This window comes from Geotrypetes seraphini, chromosome 4, assembly GCF_902459505.1.
Source record: "Geotrypetes seraphini chromosome 4, aGeoSer1.1, whole genome shotgun sequence".
Taxonomy (NCBI): Eukaryota; Metazoa; Chordata; class Amphibia; order Gymnophiona; family Dermophiidae; genus Geotrypetes; species Geotrypetes seraphini.
This window is the reverse complement of record NC_047087.1, coordinates 178583417-178597242: the sequence shown is the minus strand read 5'-3', so window position 1 is coordinate 178597242 and position 13826 is coordinate 178583417. Positions and strand designations below refer to the sequence as shown.

The 13826-nt window shown below is 43.6% G+C and overlaps 1 protein-coding gene across 1 annotated transcript in view; it reads left to right on the top strand.

Moving 5' to 3' along the window:
* The window catches only part of MMP15 (matrix metallopeptidase 15), a 161378-nt gene that overhangs the window by 48611 nt on the left and 98941 nt on the right, over window positions 1-13826 (top strand). The window lies entirely within an intron of this gene.

Below are 13826 nucleotides of genomic sequence, written 5' to 3'. Positions count from 1 at the left end.
AAAAAGTTTTACTTGCCTTGTGTCTATATAGCTTGAGGCCAGATGACTATCAGTAAGTCTATGATAGATGTCCAGTATGTGCAGTTATGAAAGAGCAAAGAATGTGGATAATTTTGCAGTTTTGTTTTTACTGGAAGATGCTTCCTTGGTAAACTTCATTCTTGTGAGGGTGGGGGCAGGAAAGGGAATTATAAGTTTTTTGTATATTCGTCAGTATCTATAATATATTTTTTCTATACACCTTTTCTAAATATCTAATTTATTCTCTCCTCCTCTCCCAGTCCCTTTCCTCCCCTATTTTCTTATTTCCCCCTGTTTTCCCCCTTGTCTCCTTTTTTCCCTCTCCCCTCTTTCTTATTCCTCTTCCTCCTCCCTTCTTCCTTTTTTCCTCTTCCTCCTCCCTCTTCCCTTTTCCTTCCCTTCCTTTCCAGACATACCCCTTTCCATTACATATCTGTTTTTCCTTCCCCCTCCCATCTCCCATTGAACTATTCAGTACACTTCAACATATATTTTTTAAAGTCACTTGTGACTAATGTACATTCAGAGTTTTCTTTAATCGGCTGATGATCAATGCTATCTACATTCATTTTCGTTGTCTTTTAGTGCCAGTCTGTAACAGAAATGATTTTCTGTTTTTTCCATCCCTCAGTCTTATAGAATTTGTCAATGGCTTATTTTATTCATATATGCCGATGGCTGACACTAGTAAACCTAGACAGAGATTATTGTTTTTTTTTTGGGTTTTTTTTTAAATTCTTTATTTGTCATTTTAAAATATTTAACAAAATCAAAACATTTTGTACAGAAAGATTGTCAGATCAGACACAAAATAACAAGAAATCATTTATATAATATTGAAAAATTCTAATCAAACAATCTCAAGTCCTCTATACTGTGATCCAAGATTTATATGAGTGAACTTAAGGAAATCAATTTATTAAATCTATACAAAAGAAACGGACAAATCTCACCATAGGCCTACCTCACCTCTGTGGTGGTCTAATGGCGCATTGGGGTAGGAGCAATTCCCACTTGCACGTGCCTATGTTGTCTCAGTTGTAAAAATGGCTGCAGCAACTTCAAGCAGCAATTTTATAAATTGCACTAATTTGCATTTTGCCCATTGCTTCTTCTGAATGGTGCCCACTGGCGGTTGTAGCTCCTCCCACTAACTGCCAATCAATCACTCAAGTGATCTTACAAGCCCTGCACCCTAATTAAGCAAAGCCCTCTTAGGGCAACGCAAGCCACCAGTGCACAAAGAAGGAGCGTGAACAAGGAGTATATGCTCCTTAGTGCACTCCTTTGTGCACTTCCTGAGAACTCCTTCCTATTCTTACTTCCAGTGGCGTACCTAGGGTATGTGGCACCTGGGGCCCATCATTTTTTGACACCCCCCCCATCCACCCTCCATGTAAAAAATATTTTTTGTAATAACCATGAAACGGTATAAATGGTCAGAATAGAAACAGGGAGTGAAAATATTCTTTTATTGAACCTCATATATGTAACCATTATTCCAAACATAACATAACATAAATTATGTCTGAATTGTTATGACATCAGAAGTATGTATGGAGTAGTTGCAGGTGATGCTTGGGACAGTTCTGATTATGTTAGTTCAGTTTTATGTGTTTTTTGAATAGAAGTTTTTATTTCTTTTTTGAAGGTTTTGTAGTCTGTGGTCGAGGTAAATAGGTTGTAGAGTTGGGGGTCGAGTGTTAGGAGGTTGTCGAACAGTTTTTTTTTCTTTTGACGTTTTTGGTTGGAGGGTGTGTGAATGGTGCGCGAGTTCTCCTATGTCTGGTTGAGGTGGATTTAATTATTTAGCTGAAGAAATTAGTTACCCCCCCATTCCACACACATTAATTCTCTTCCATTTTTGTTCCCATTATAAAAAACACTGATAAGTTCCCAGAAAAAAAATACATTAAAATAAGAAGTGAAACCAAAGGCCCCTACAGATGAGAACATAACATAAGAATAGCCTAACTGGGTCAGACCAATGGTCCATCATGCCCAGTAGCCCATTCTCATGGTAGCCAATCCAGGTCACTAGTACCTGGTCAAAACCCAAAGAGTAGCAACAATCCATGCTACCAATCCAGGGCAAGCAGACACTTCCCCATGTCTTAATAACAGACTATGGACTTTTCCTTCAGGAATTTGTCCAAATCTTTCTTAAAACCAGCTAAGCTATCTGCTTTTACCATAACTTCTGGCCACTTCATTTTTAAGCTTAGATCTTTCCTTCCAAACAGAGACCTTGCTAGATGTCAAATACAACACAAGGGAACTTCACACGGACTTAGCTGTGCAGGAAATGTGAATCTCCTCATATACCCACCTATAGTGCAAAAATGTGCAAAGATTTGTTGTTTTTTCTTTCTTTCGATCACTAGATAGCCTAATGCCACACAAGCAGCACTGTTATAAAAGGTCAATGCTAAGGTTAACAAAGTTTCCTTCCTTGGACCACAAGGAGATACTGACAAACCACTGGAAGAGATCCCAAAACAACTACCTAGGCACAATACCCAAAGACCCACTCAGTGTGTGAACCAGTTGAGTGGAGTGGACTAACTGGGGGGTGGAAATGGCCCCGGAGTTTGCTCAGGAGAATTTCCCAGACCACCTCTTCCTCTCAACGCATTGACACACTGCCACCACCACCACCACCACTAGGAACACCTCACTGGGTAGGCCAGCAATGCTTATAAACTTTATAAAACACATTATTATATTTTTTTATAAAGCACATATTTTAACTGAACTCTCTGACATCCTCAGCTTTTCCATTCACAAAAATAGAAGGAAGAAAAGTTCCCATTTCCTGCTGTCTCATGTCCCCGGCCTATACAATATTTTTCTTCTGCAGACCCATCAAAAGTCTGACCAAATCCTCATTTCACTTGCATTATAAAGTACTGAGGATGCCATCTCTCCCCAATCCCAGTTCCTAAAGTCTGAGACAGTAGCACAAACTGCCCGATTCAGGAAGAAAAATTTCGATTCAGACTATTTAATTGGTTTTTCGATTCGATTTTCCTGCCCAGTTGGTGATTTTTTTCAAAAATCCTGGTGGGTTTTATAGCTTTTTCACCCCCTTTGGCTTCTCCTAACCACACTGGCGCTGTGGTGTAAATAAAATAAAGAAACAAAAAGGACTTTTCCTCTCTCTGTTAAATCCTAGCTCATGTTTGCGGTCTAACACCAGCTCTGGCAGGATACACATTTCAAATCTGACATATTGTAATCACAAAACAGAAAATAAAATTAATTTTTCTACCTTTTGTTGTCTGATTATTTTTCAAATCTTGTTGGTCCCAGGCTCTGGTTGTCTTCTGATAACTTGCTTGCCAGGGTCTCCTTCTTTCTTCATGCTAACCATCTATCTGCCATCTCTGTCCTCCCTTTCCATTTCCCTTCCCTCCCCAGGAAGTCTGGTGTCTTTCCTTTTTTTCATCTCCCTCCACAGATCCACCTTTTCTTAACTACCCTTTCATCCGGCATCTCTCCCTCCTTCCCCACCACCCCAGGGCCCACCATCTCTCCCTTTCTTTTCCCAATTACCCTCCTATCCAGTATCTCTATCCCTCCTCCAAACCATCCCTTGTGTCCAATTTCTCTCCCTTTCTGTTCCTTCCCTCCCTAAATCCCATGGTCCATCATCTCTCTCCCTCTCCTCTATTTTCAGACCCATTATTTCTTCCCCCCAAAGTCTGGCATATGCACATCTCTTTAAACACCCCCTTCCCTCTGTGTACTTCTACACCAGGGTCCCCCCCCCCCCGAAGGCCTGCACCACCTTGAAGGCCTGTCCCCCCCCCTTAAAGGCCTGCCAGCCTGTCCCCCCCCCATGAAGGCATGTTCCCCCCCTTTAAGGCCTGCACCCCCCGAAGGCCTGTCCCACCCTCCTGTCCCCCCTTAAAAGCCTGCCTGTCCCCCCCGAAAGCCTGTCTCCCCCCATGAAGGCATGTTCCCCCCCTTGAAGGCTTGCACCCCCCCGAAGGCTGCAACCCCCAGAAGGCCTGTCCCCCCCTTGAAGGCCTGTCCCACCCCCCTGTCCCCTCCCTTAAAGGCCTGCCTGCCTATCCCCCCCTTGAAGGCCTGCCTGCCTGTCCCCCCCCTGAAAGCCTGTCTCCGCCCATGAAGGCTTGTCCCCTCCCTTTAAGGCCTGCATCTCCCCCTGAAGGCTTGTCCCTCCCCTTGAAGGCCTGCACCCCCCCGAAGGCTGCACCCCCCCAGAAGGTCTGCACCCCCCCCGAAGGCCTGCACCTCCTTGAAGGCCTGTCCTCCCCTTGAAGGCCTGTCCCACCCCCTGTCCCCCCCCTTAAAGGCCTGCCTGTCCCCCCCTTGAAGGCCTGCCTGCCTGTCCCCCCCAAAAGCCTGTCTCCCCCATGAAGGCTTGTCCCCCACCCTTTAAGGCCTGCATCTCCCCCTGAAGGCCTTCCTGCCTGCCCCAAGCCGAAGGACCGCTCGCCCTCCCCCTCCCACCCCCCATCCAGACGTCTGGTTCTTCCCTTCTGGCCTCCCCGCACCATTTAGAGTAGAAGCAGCCTGCAGCAAGATCGCGATGTCAGCGATCTTGAGCTGCTTGTGCTGTCCTCCGCCGCGGACCCGCCCCCCTCCTCTGACGTCAGTGGAGGGGGCGGGACCGCGACGGAGGACAGCATGAAGCAGCGCAAGATCGCTGACATCGCGATCTTGCTGCAGGCTGCTTCGGTTCTCTTAATGGTGCGGGGAGGCCAGAGAGGAAGAACCAGTTGTCGGGGGGGAGGGGGGGAACGGACGCCGGAGTACCCCCTCAGGGCTCTCACCCGGTGCGGAGCGCACCCCCCGCCCCCCCTTGGTACGCCACTGCTTACTTCCAGACTTACTTTGTATGTTTCTGTTTCTTTTTCTATTCCTCTCGTTATGGCTATTGGATACAATTCACTTTCTGCTTCTCATACTCACCCTCCCCAGTCTTGCTCCCTATCCCCTTCCACTCCACCCCAGAAGTCCATACTATCTTTCTCCCTTCCTTATCCCTTACCAGCCATCCTGTCATCTACCTTATTCTCCACTCTTAAGCTCAAAGATTCACCCTGACGACTTCGCTTCAGCTGCTGCTTTCTCCCATGGAGGCTATTAGTTCTTCCATACACCGTGCCCTGCTGGTTGAGATGGTGGTGTTGGGCTGATTCTCTCACCTTCTTGCAGATTTCTATTTCTTCTCCCACCCCAATCACACCACTTTTCTTCATTTGAGGTCCACTCCATCTACCTATCTCCAGATAGCGGTCATTTATCATCCCCCCCGACAAGTCCCCTTCTGCCTTTCTCACCAAGCTTGACTCCTGACTTTCCATCTTCCTTGATTCATCTTCTCCCTCCCTCTTTGAGGATTTTAACATTCATGCTGATGATCCCTCTGACATTTATGCCTCTCAGTTTATTGCCTTAAACTCCTCATTTGATTTCTGGTTATGCTCTACTACCTCTACTCATCAGCATGGCCACTTCCTTGATCTTGTCTTCTCTAGCAGCTCCCTCTCCAACTTCTCCTCCTCATTGCTCCCCATCTCGCACATCATCTGATAACCTTCACACTTACCCTCCTCTTCAGTCGAGCCTAGTCCTCGCCAACAGGTTTCAAAATCTTTGAGCCCTTGATCCTTTCATGCTCTCTACCACTGTTTCACCTCTCTTTGCCTCCACTATGTTATCCAAATCTGTCAACAAGACTGTCTCGTTCTACAACTCTATTCTGTTTTCTGCTCTGGTCACCCTTGTCCCCCCACCCACCGCCCTACCCCCATCCAGCTCCCACCATCCCTTCTTCCATCATCCAAACAACTCAGGAGGAACCTGCACATCCTCCCCCTCCAGACCAACCTCCCCTCCCCTTTTCCCATCCTCCTAACTATCCTCAACTCCCGCTAACTTTTCTTCCTTCTGTGAAATCATGGAGGAAGAAACTGCACGACTTCTGTCCTCAGCCAAGCCCACTACATGCCCCTCTGACCCCATTCCCGCCCCTCTTCTTGACTCCTTCTTACATACCATTATCCCTACTATCTGTCATATCCTCAGCCCATCCATTTTCACCTCAACTGTACCCAAGGCTTTCAAACAAAGCTAAATACAAATACAATGAGATTTCCTCTCAAATGGCTAGGAAGGAGTTGTTTTCTCAACAGGCTCTGTATTATGGAAACGTGAAAGGGAAAAAACCCGCAAAAGAGGCGGTGGGACCCCTGGACGACCAGGGAAGAAAAGGGTACATTAAGGAAGATAAACAAATTGCGGACAAACTAAATTCCTTCTTTGCGTCTGTCTTTACGGAGGAGGATACTGCAAAAATACCAGAGGCAATGAAAGTGTTTAATGGAGTAATAGAAGACAGCCTCACCACAGTTGAAGTGGAGTTGGACCAGATATACTACCAGATCGACAAACTTAAAAGTGACAAATCCCCTGGACCGGATGGAATTCATCCGAGAGTCTTAAAAGAATTGAAGATTGAAATCGGAGAGTTATTGCAAAAACTCACCAATCTGACAATCAGAACTGGACAGATACCAGATGACTGGAAGATAGCGAATGTCACGCCAATTTTCAAAAAAGGATCGAGAGGAGAACCGGGCAACTACAGACCAGTGAGCCTTACGTCTGTCCCTGGAAAGATGGTTGAAGCACTGATCAAGGATAGCATAGTCCGGCACTTAGATACACACGACTTGCTGAAACCCAGTCAACATGGGTTCAGGAAAGGGAAATCATGTTTAACGAATTTGCTTCAATTTTTTGAGACCGTGAACAAGCAAATTGATAGTGGAATGCCGGTGGACATAATTTATTTGGACTTCCAGAAAGCATTCGACAAAGTTCCGCATGAAAGACTTCTCAGGAAACTACAAAGCCATGGAATAGAGGGAGATATACAAAGGTGGATAGGCAAATGGCTGGAAAACAGGAAGCAGAGAGTGGGCATAAATGGGAAGTTCTCAGACTGGGAGAAAGTGACTAGTGGTGTGCCCCAGGGCTCGGTACTTGGGCCGATTCTATTTAATATATATATCAATGACCTGGAAGGCGGAATATCCAGTGAGATCATTAAGTTTGCAGACGACACAAAGCTATGCCGGGAAATCAGATCGCAGGAAGATAGCGAGGAACTCCAGAGCGACTTGTATCAGCTAGAGAAATGGGCAGAGCAATGGCAGATGAAGTTCAACGTGGAGAAATGCAAAGTAATGCATTTAGGTAGTAAGAATAAGGAACACGAGTATAGAATGTCAGGAGCAACTCTGGGAAAGAGCGAACAAGAAAAGGACCTGGGTGTACTGATAGATAGGACCCTGAAGACGTCGGCACAATGTGCGGCAGCGGCAAAGAAAGCAAACAGAATGTTGGGCATGATAAAGAAAGGAATCACGAGTAGATCGGAGAAAGTCATAATGCCGCTTTATAGAGCAATGGTCAGACCACACTTGGAATACTGTGTACAACATTGGTCTCCCAACCTAAAGAAGGATATAAAACTGCTGGAGAGGGTGCAGAGACGAGCAACGAAACTAATAAGAGGTATGGAGAAATTGGAATATGAGGAACGACTCAAGAAACTAGGATTGTTCTCCCTTGAGAAGAGGAGGCTGCGAGGGGACATGATAGAGACGTTCAAAATACTGAAAGACATCGATAAAATAGAGCAGAAAAACAAATTATTTACATTGTCCAATGTGACACGGACAAGAGGACATGGTTTGAAGCTAAGGGGTGACAAGTCCAGGACAAATGTCAGGAAGTTCTGCTTTACGCAGCGAGTGGTGGACGCATGGAATGCTCTTCCACAGGAGGTTATTAAGGAATCCACTGTGCTAGGATTCAAAGGCAAATTAGATGCACATCTCCTTATGAGAGGCATAGAGGGATATGGGTGATTAGAACAATCAGGTGTATACCTGACTGGGCCTCCGCGTGTGCGGATCGCCGGACTCGATGGACCATGGGTCTGATCCGGAGATGGCAATTCTTATGTTCTTATAAGAAAAAAAAAAAAAAATAAAAAAATAAAGCGGGAAGAGTATTAGCTAATTACCTTAAAGCTAAAAAAAAGGAAGGTAAAAATTGTGGCTATCACAGATGAGAATGGGGAAACTCATTCTAAAATTGGAAATATCTTAGAACAATTTTTGAAATATTATAAAGCTTTATATTCTTCTGAGCTTTATTTAAATAAAGAACTTGAATGATTAGAGTTTTTGGAGTTAAAGGGCCTAAAATTCCCGAGCATATAAAAGAAACTCTTGATGCGCCTATAACAATGAAAGAATTACAAGCAGCGTTGAAGTCCCTTAGAGTTGGATCAGCTCCAGGTGGTAATGGGTTCACTGTAGAGTTTTATAAATCATTTCAAATTACCCTATTACCTCATCTATTAAATTTATATCAGGTTCAACTGAATAGAGGTTGCATCTCAGGTACTATGGCAGAATCTTTAACTATTGTTTTGACAAAGCCAAATAAAGATCCCATGTTGATTTCAAATTACAGGCCTATTTCTTTGATTAATGTAGATGGCAAACTTTTGGCTAAGTTATTGGCTTTACGCTTGGCTAAGGCTCTCCCTTATATCATTGGTATCCACCAAACGGGTTTTGTTGCTCAAAGACATTCTTCAAATAACACCAGATTGGCTTTTCATATGTTAAATTTAACAAAAGCCATGGATGATCCGGCCTTCTCTATATCCTTGGATGCAGAGAAAGCCTTTGATTGTGTAGAGTGGACCTTCATGTATTAAGCAATAGATTGGTTTGGTATTGGTTCTGGATTTATGCAAATGATACAAACCTTGTACAGCTCCCCTTCTGCCAGATTATATATTAATAATACTTTTTCTGAATGTTTCTGTCTGAAGAGGGGAGTTAGACAAGGGTGTCCGTCATCTCCTTTACTGTTTGATATTGTTTTGGATCCCTTGTTATTGGCTATTCAACAGGCAAAAGAGATTCAGGGTATTCCTTACGCAGGTCAGGACTATAAAGTCTCTGCATATGTAGGTGATATTTTGCTTCATTTGAGGAATCCTGGAACTACCATCCTACATCTACTAGATTTGATTGAAAGATTTGGAAAATTTTCAGGGTATAAAATAAATTGGAGTAAATCAGAGGTTCTTCCATTGAATGTATACTTTCCAAAATGATTATTTGATTCATTCCCCTTTCTTTGGAAGGAAGAGGGTATAAAATACTTAGGTATTTGGATAAAAAGTACATTGGATGAAATGTACATTAGCTAGATTGTGAGCCCACCGTGACAGACAGGGAAAATGCTTGAGTACCTGATTGTAAAACCGCTTAGATAACCTTGATAGGCGGTATATAAAAATCCTAATAAAACTTGAAACTTGAAATGATGAAAGTAAATGAAAAATTTTTATTGCTGAAGGTCACAGAAATGTGTGAGCATTGGAACCCATTACATCTGTCTTGGTAGGGGAGAGTCCAAACAGTTAAGATGATGATTTTGCCAAAGGGTATGTTGTCAGTGTTTTTTCAGGGGTCGTTTTATAAGAAATTAAATAATATTCTTACTAAATTTATTTGGCTGGGGAAAACTGCGATAATTGCTTTAGTATCTTTACAAAAAACAACTGTGGAGGGTGGGGTAAATTTTTCCCAACTTTTATACGTACCATCAAGGTACCTATAAAAGGGTATGTATTGGATCGTCCCTGAGCTCATGGAAAATCTTCCAGCTTGATTATGGTTGGAATGGCAACTCCTGTCTCCATTGAGATTGTGTCACGTTTTGAGTATCAAGCTACCTAGATTGTATAAGGACAATAGAATTTTATTGGACACATTGGAGACATTAAAAATTTATTAATAATTTATCATCTATTCCAATTCATAAATCCACCTGTCAGTCCCTTTGCCTGAACTCCAAGATTCAAATTGGTGGGTTTAAGATTATCTGGAAGCACTGGATGAAGGCGGGCATACGTACTCTAGATGATGTAATTTCTGATGGAAAGCTGCTTGATTTTTTACGATTGCAACAAACATTTGGTATTGCTAAAGTTATAGGTGGTTGCTGTTGAAGCAGGCCATTCAGGAGGGGTTCCCTGATTGGAAAAATCTTAAAAATCAGTATAGTTTGCCAATCCTGTGCTTCCAGATGGATTTCCTGGGACACCAGGCCTCTCAGTGGTATGAATTAATATCTGGATTTTTGAATAAGAAACCAAAAACTGGTCTTCGTGACATTAGGAGTATTGAGATAAAGCATCAGATTACTGCGTCTCAATGGCCACGAATCTGAACTTGGAGGATGAGATGTACAGTGTCTGCATCTATGAAACAAACTTAGTTTTTCTTATTACATAGAACATTTTGAACTCCGGTTAGATTACAGAAATTAGATAGTTCCAAGTCTAATAGATGCTGGTACTGTCATCTTGAACCTGGGACATTAGATCATCTATTATATTATTGTCCCTTGATACTTCAATTTTGGAGATTCATTTGGGATCAGGTGAATAAAGTACTGGAAAATCTAGTATCTCTAACAAATATCATCTCACAATAAAAAAAACTTCTTTTATTATGATAGGAGTTGCCATACAACTTATTTTAAGGAATTAGACAAACTGGGATCGGTTAAACTATACCTTTTTGGTGGGAGTCTCTGTGTCACGTCTTTAAAATGGAACGTATTATGGCTATACAACGGGGGCATTATAAGAAGTTTCTGGATATTTGGGAGCCATTGACAAAATTTTGCAAAGAGTGATTGTTGAATTTGGCCCTTATTCATGCACGTTCAGGGTGGGTGGGTAGGAGGTGGGGGCTGGAAAATATTTTTAATTTGAGTGCAATTTTTGAATATGAAGATGGGGGTTGATATATGTATTTGTCATGGATTACAATTTTGATTGAATTTAGGTGCTATTATAGTGTAATATGATTGTATAATATTGTTGCACTTATTTTTGGCTTCAAAATGAATAAAGATATTTTTTTTTAAATACAAAAACACCCTTGCTGGATTCTACTTTCCCCTCCAACTTTTTACCCTGTCTCCCTTCTTCCATTCCTATCCAAGCTACACGAGCGTGCTGTCCTCCATCGCTGCCCTGACCTCCTTTCATCTTGACCAACTCTTGACCCTCTACAATCTGGCTTTCGCCCCCTGCACTCCACAGATACTGCCCTTACCAAAGTCTGAAGTAACCTGCTCCTGACCAGATCTAAGGTCCATTATTCAATCCTCATTCTTCTTGACCTGATACTGCTAATCCCTGCTGACTCCTTGATATTGTCTTTGCTTGGATTCCATGCCAATTGTCTGATCTATTGGCATTATCTGTGCATCAAGCTGGATTTGCTGGAACCTCCTCTCGCCTCCCTCCAATCTCGTGCAACAACACAGTGCACTGCATGCTGACAGGACAGCCACTGAGGCCTGAAGAGAGGTCAGAGGAAGCACATTCCAGGAAGCGACACCTCTCCTTCCATCCAGCACTTCCCCCTCACCTCTGCCAGCTCTTGTTCCATCCCCTTTCCCTTCCTGACTGTCAGCTCTCCTTCCAAACTGCCCACTATTCCCCTTTCCCCAACTCTAGCTTCACCAGCCTTCCATATGTGGCCGGTAGCAGCAACAATTTACAAATGCTGCCCTGCCACTGGCTTCGGAGTCTTTTTGGCACTGCGTCCCACAATCTCTGAGGTAATGTCCTGTTTCTTCAGGAGTGGGACACAGTACCGAGAAGACTCTAGGGCAGTGGCAGGGTAGCGCTTGTAAATCACTGCTGCTGCTGGTCACGTTTGGAAGGCCGGTGAAGGAATAGTCGTGGGAGAGGGAAACGGAGCAATTTGGAAGGAGAGTTGCTGGACCAGAGAGGGGGGGGGATAGATTTTGAAGGGAAAGAGAGGGAGAGTAAAAAGATGGTAAACAGAGCAGAGGGGAAGGTTCTCCTCATGGGTGGAGCATCTCTAATCCTCCACCCCAGCCCGGCTTTCCAAATTTGCCTGATTAATTAACACTGGCAGCAAACACAGGACTCTGGAAAGGGAAAGGCCTGACCCCGGTCCGTGGCAGACTTCCTTAATTTCTGCTGTTGCTGGTGATCCAGCCAAATTTGGAAGATTGGGAGGGCTGCCAGACCCAATGCGGTGGTGAGGGATCTGTGCTAGATCTGGATAGGGAGAGAGCGAGCTAGGGGGGATATGGGGATGTGCTTGACCTTGTTGGGGGAGGTATGGGGATGTGCTAGACCTTGCTGGAAGAGTATGGGATAGTGCCAGATCTTATTTAGGGGGAGAAGGAGTTGGGGATGTGCTGGAACTGGTTGGGGGAATATAGGGATGTGCTAGACATGGTTGGGGAGGGGAGAATATGGAGATGGGGGGACAAAGGGAAGGGGGAGAAAGAGAGAGACTGGACTTAGAAGAAGGCAAGAGAGGGGGAAAGATGCTGGACCAGGGGAGAGGGAACAGAAGGGAAGACAAATCAGAGGTGGGGAGAGGGAGATATGCCAGATCACAAGGGTGGGAGGGGCAGAGGAAAAGAAAGGGAGAGGTACTGGACCCAATGTGCAGGGTGCAGGATGAAGGGAAGAGAGAGGGAATGGACAGATCATAGAGAAGAGATACTAGGTGTGGAGTAAGTGTAGAGATAGGGACATAGAGGGGCAGTGCTTGAAAAGTGGTGGCATAGGGTCACAGAGGGTAGAAGTAGATGTAAGGGTAGGATAATAAACACTAAGAGGTCAAATGCTGAACATGTGGGGAGGACAGGGACAAGGATACAGGAGAGATGCTGGACAAGACAGTGATGCAGAGAGAAGACAGATGTCAAGTAAACAGGAGACCCTAGAAAGACTAGAGGAAACGTGGACCAAATTGAATGTAAAAATAAAATGGCCAGACTACAAAAGTAGGAAAAATTATTTTGTGTATTTTGAATTTATTATTTGGAACATGTCAGCTTTGGGAAATGTGCCTGGAATTTTGCGATATTGTGCTGGGAGGATGAATTTTAACAAAATGTTTAAAAATCAATTGTTTGTTAGCGCTTTCCTGTGTTAGTTTTTTTTATGAGAGCTGTTCTGCAATTGGGTCTCTATGTGGTGTTTAACTTGTTGGGATCGTAATTTTTGTAAACCATACAGTTAATATATGGTATATAAATTTTTAAATAAATAATTCTCTGTCTCTAACATTACTGTATATTTGACCTTTTTGTGGTTTCCAGTTCAGTTTTTTGCCTTTATATCACTGTCGCTGAGTCCCTTGTTTTTTTTATTTATTTATGTAGATTTATTTAATTTGTTTTCTATACCATTTTCCCTAAAGAGCTCAGAACAGATTACAGGTTAAACATACATAATCTGCAGCTACACTCTCACTCATTGATGGTGGCTGCAACCTTTTCAGTTGAGGCTGATGATAGCAGGGACCAGTTATGGAGATTTCAAGTGCCTGACCTTCCAGGTTCTCTACTCTCCCCAACATATGGTTTTTAAGAAAAGCACAAATTTGTTGTTTTGGTAACACACCTCCTAGCTGCTGGTAATATACCAGGGTGTCCTGACCACTGTTCGAGAACCACTGCTCTAGAGTTGTGCCTTTAACATTAGGGATTACTTTGCGGTGTATCTGCTGTGTCAGTTCACTACTACAAAATAGGGTTTGTTTCTTTGTACTATGAACTTTTCTAGTTCTTCTGTGTCGGTGATTTTATAGCTTTTTCTTGTTTCATTCCCACTTGACACATTGTTCAAACTGGCATCATGCTCCCACCCCCCCAACTTTGATTGCCATTGG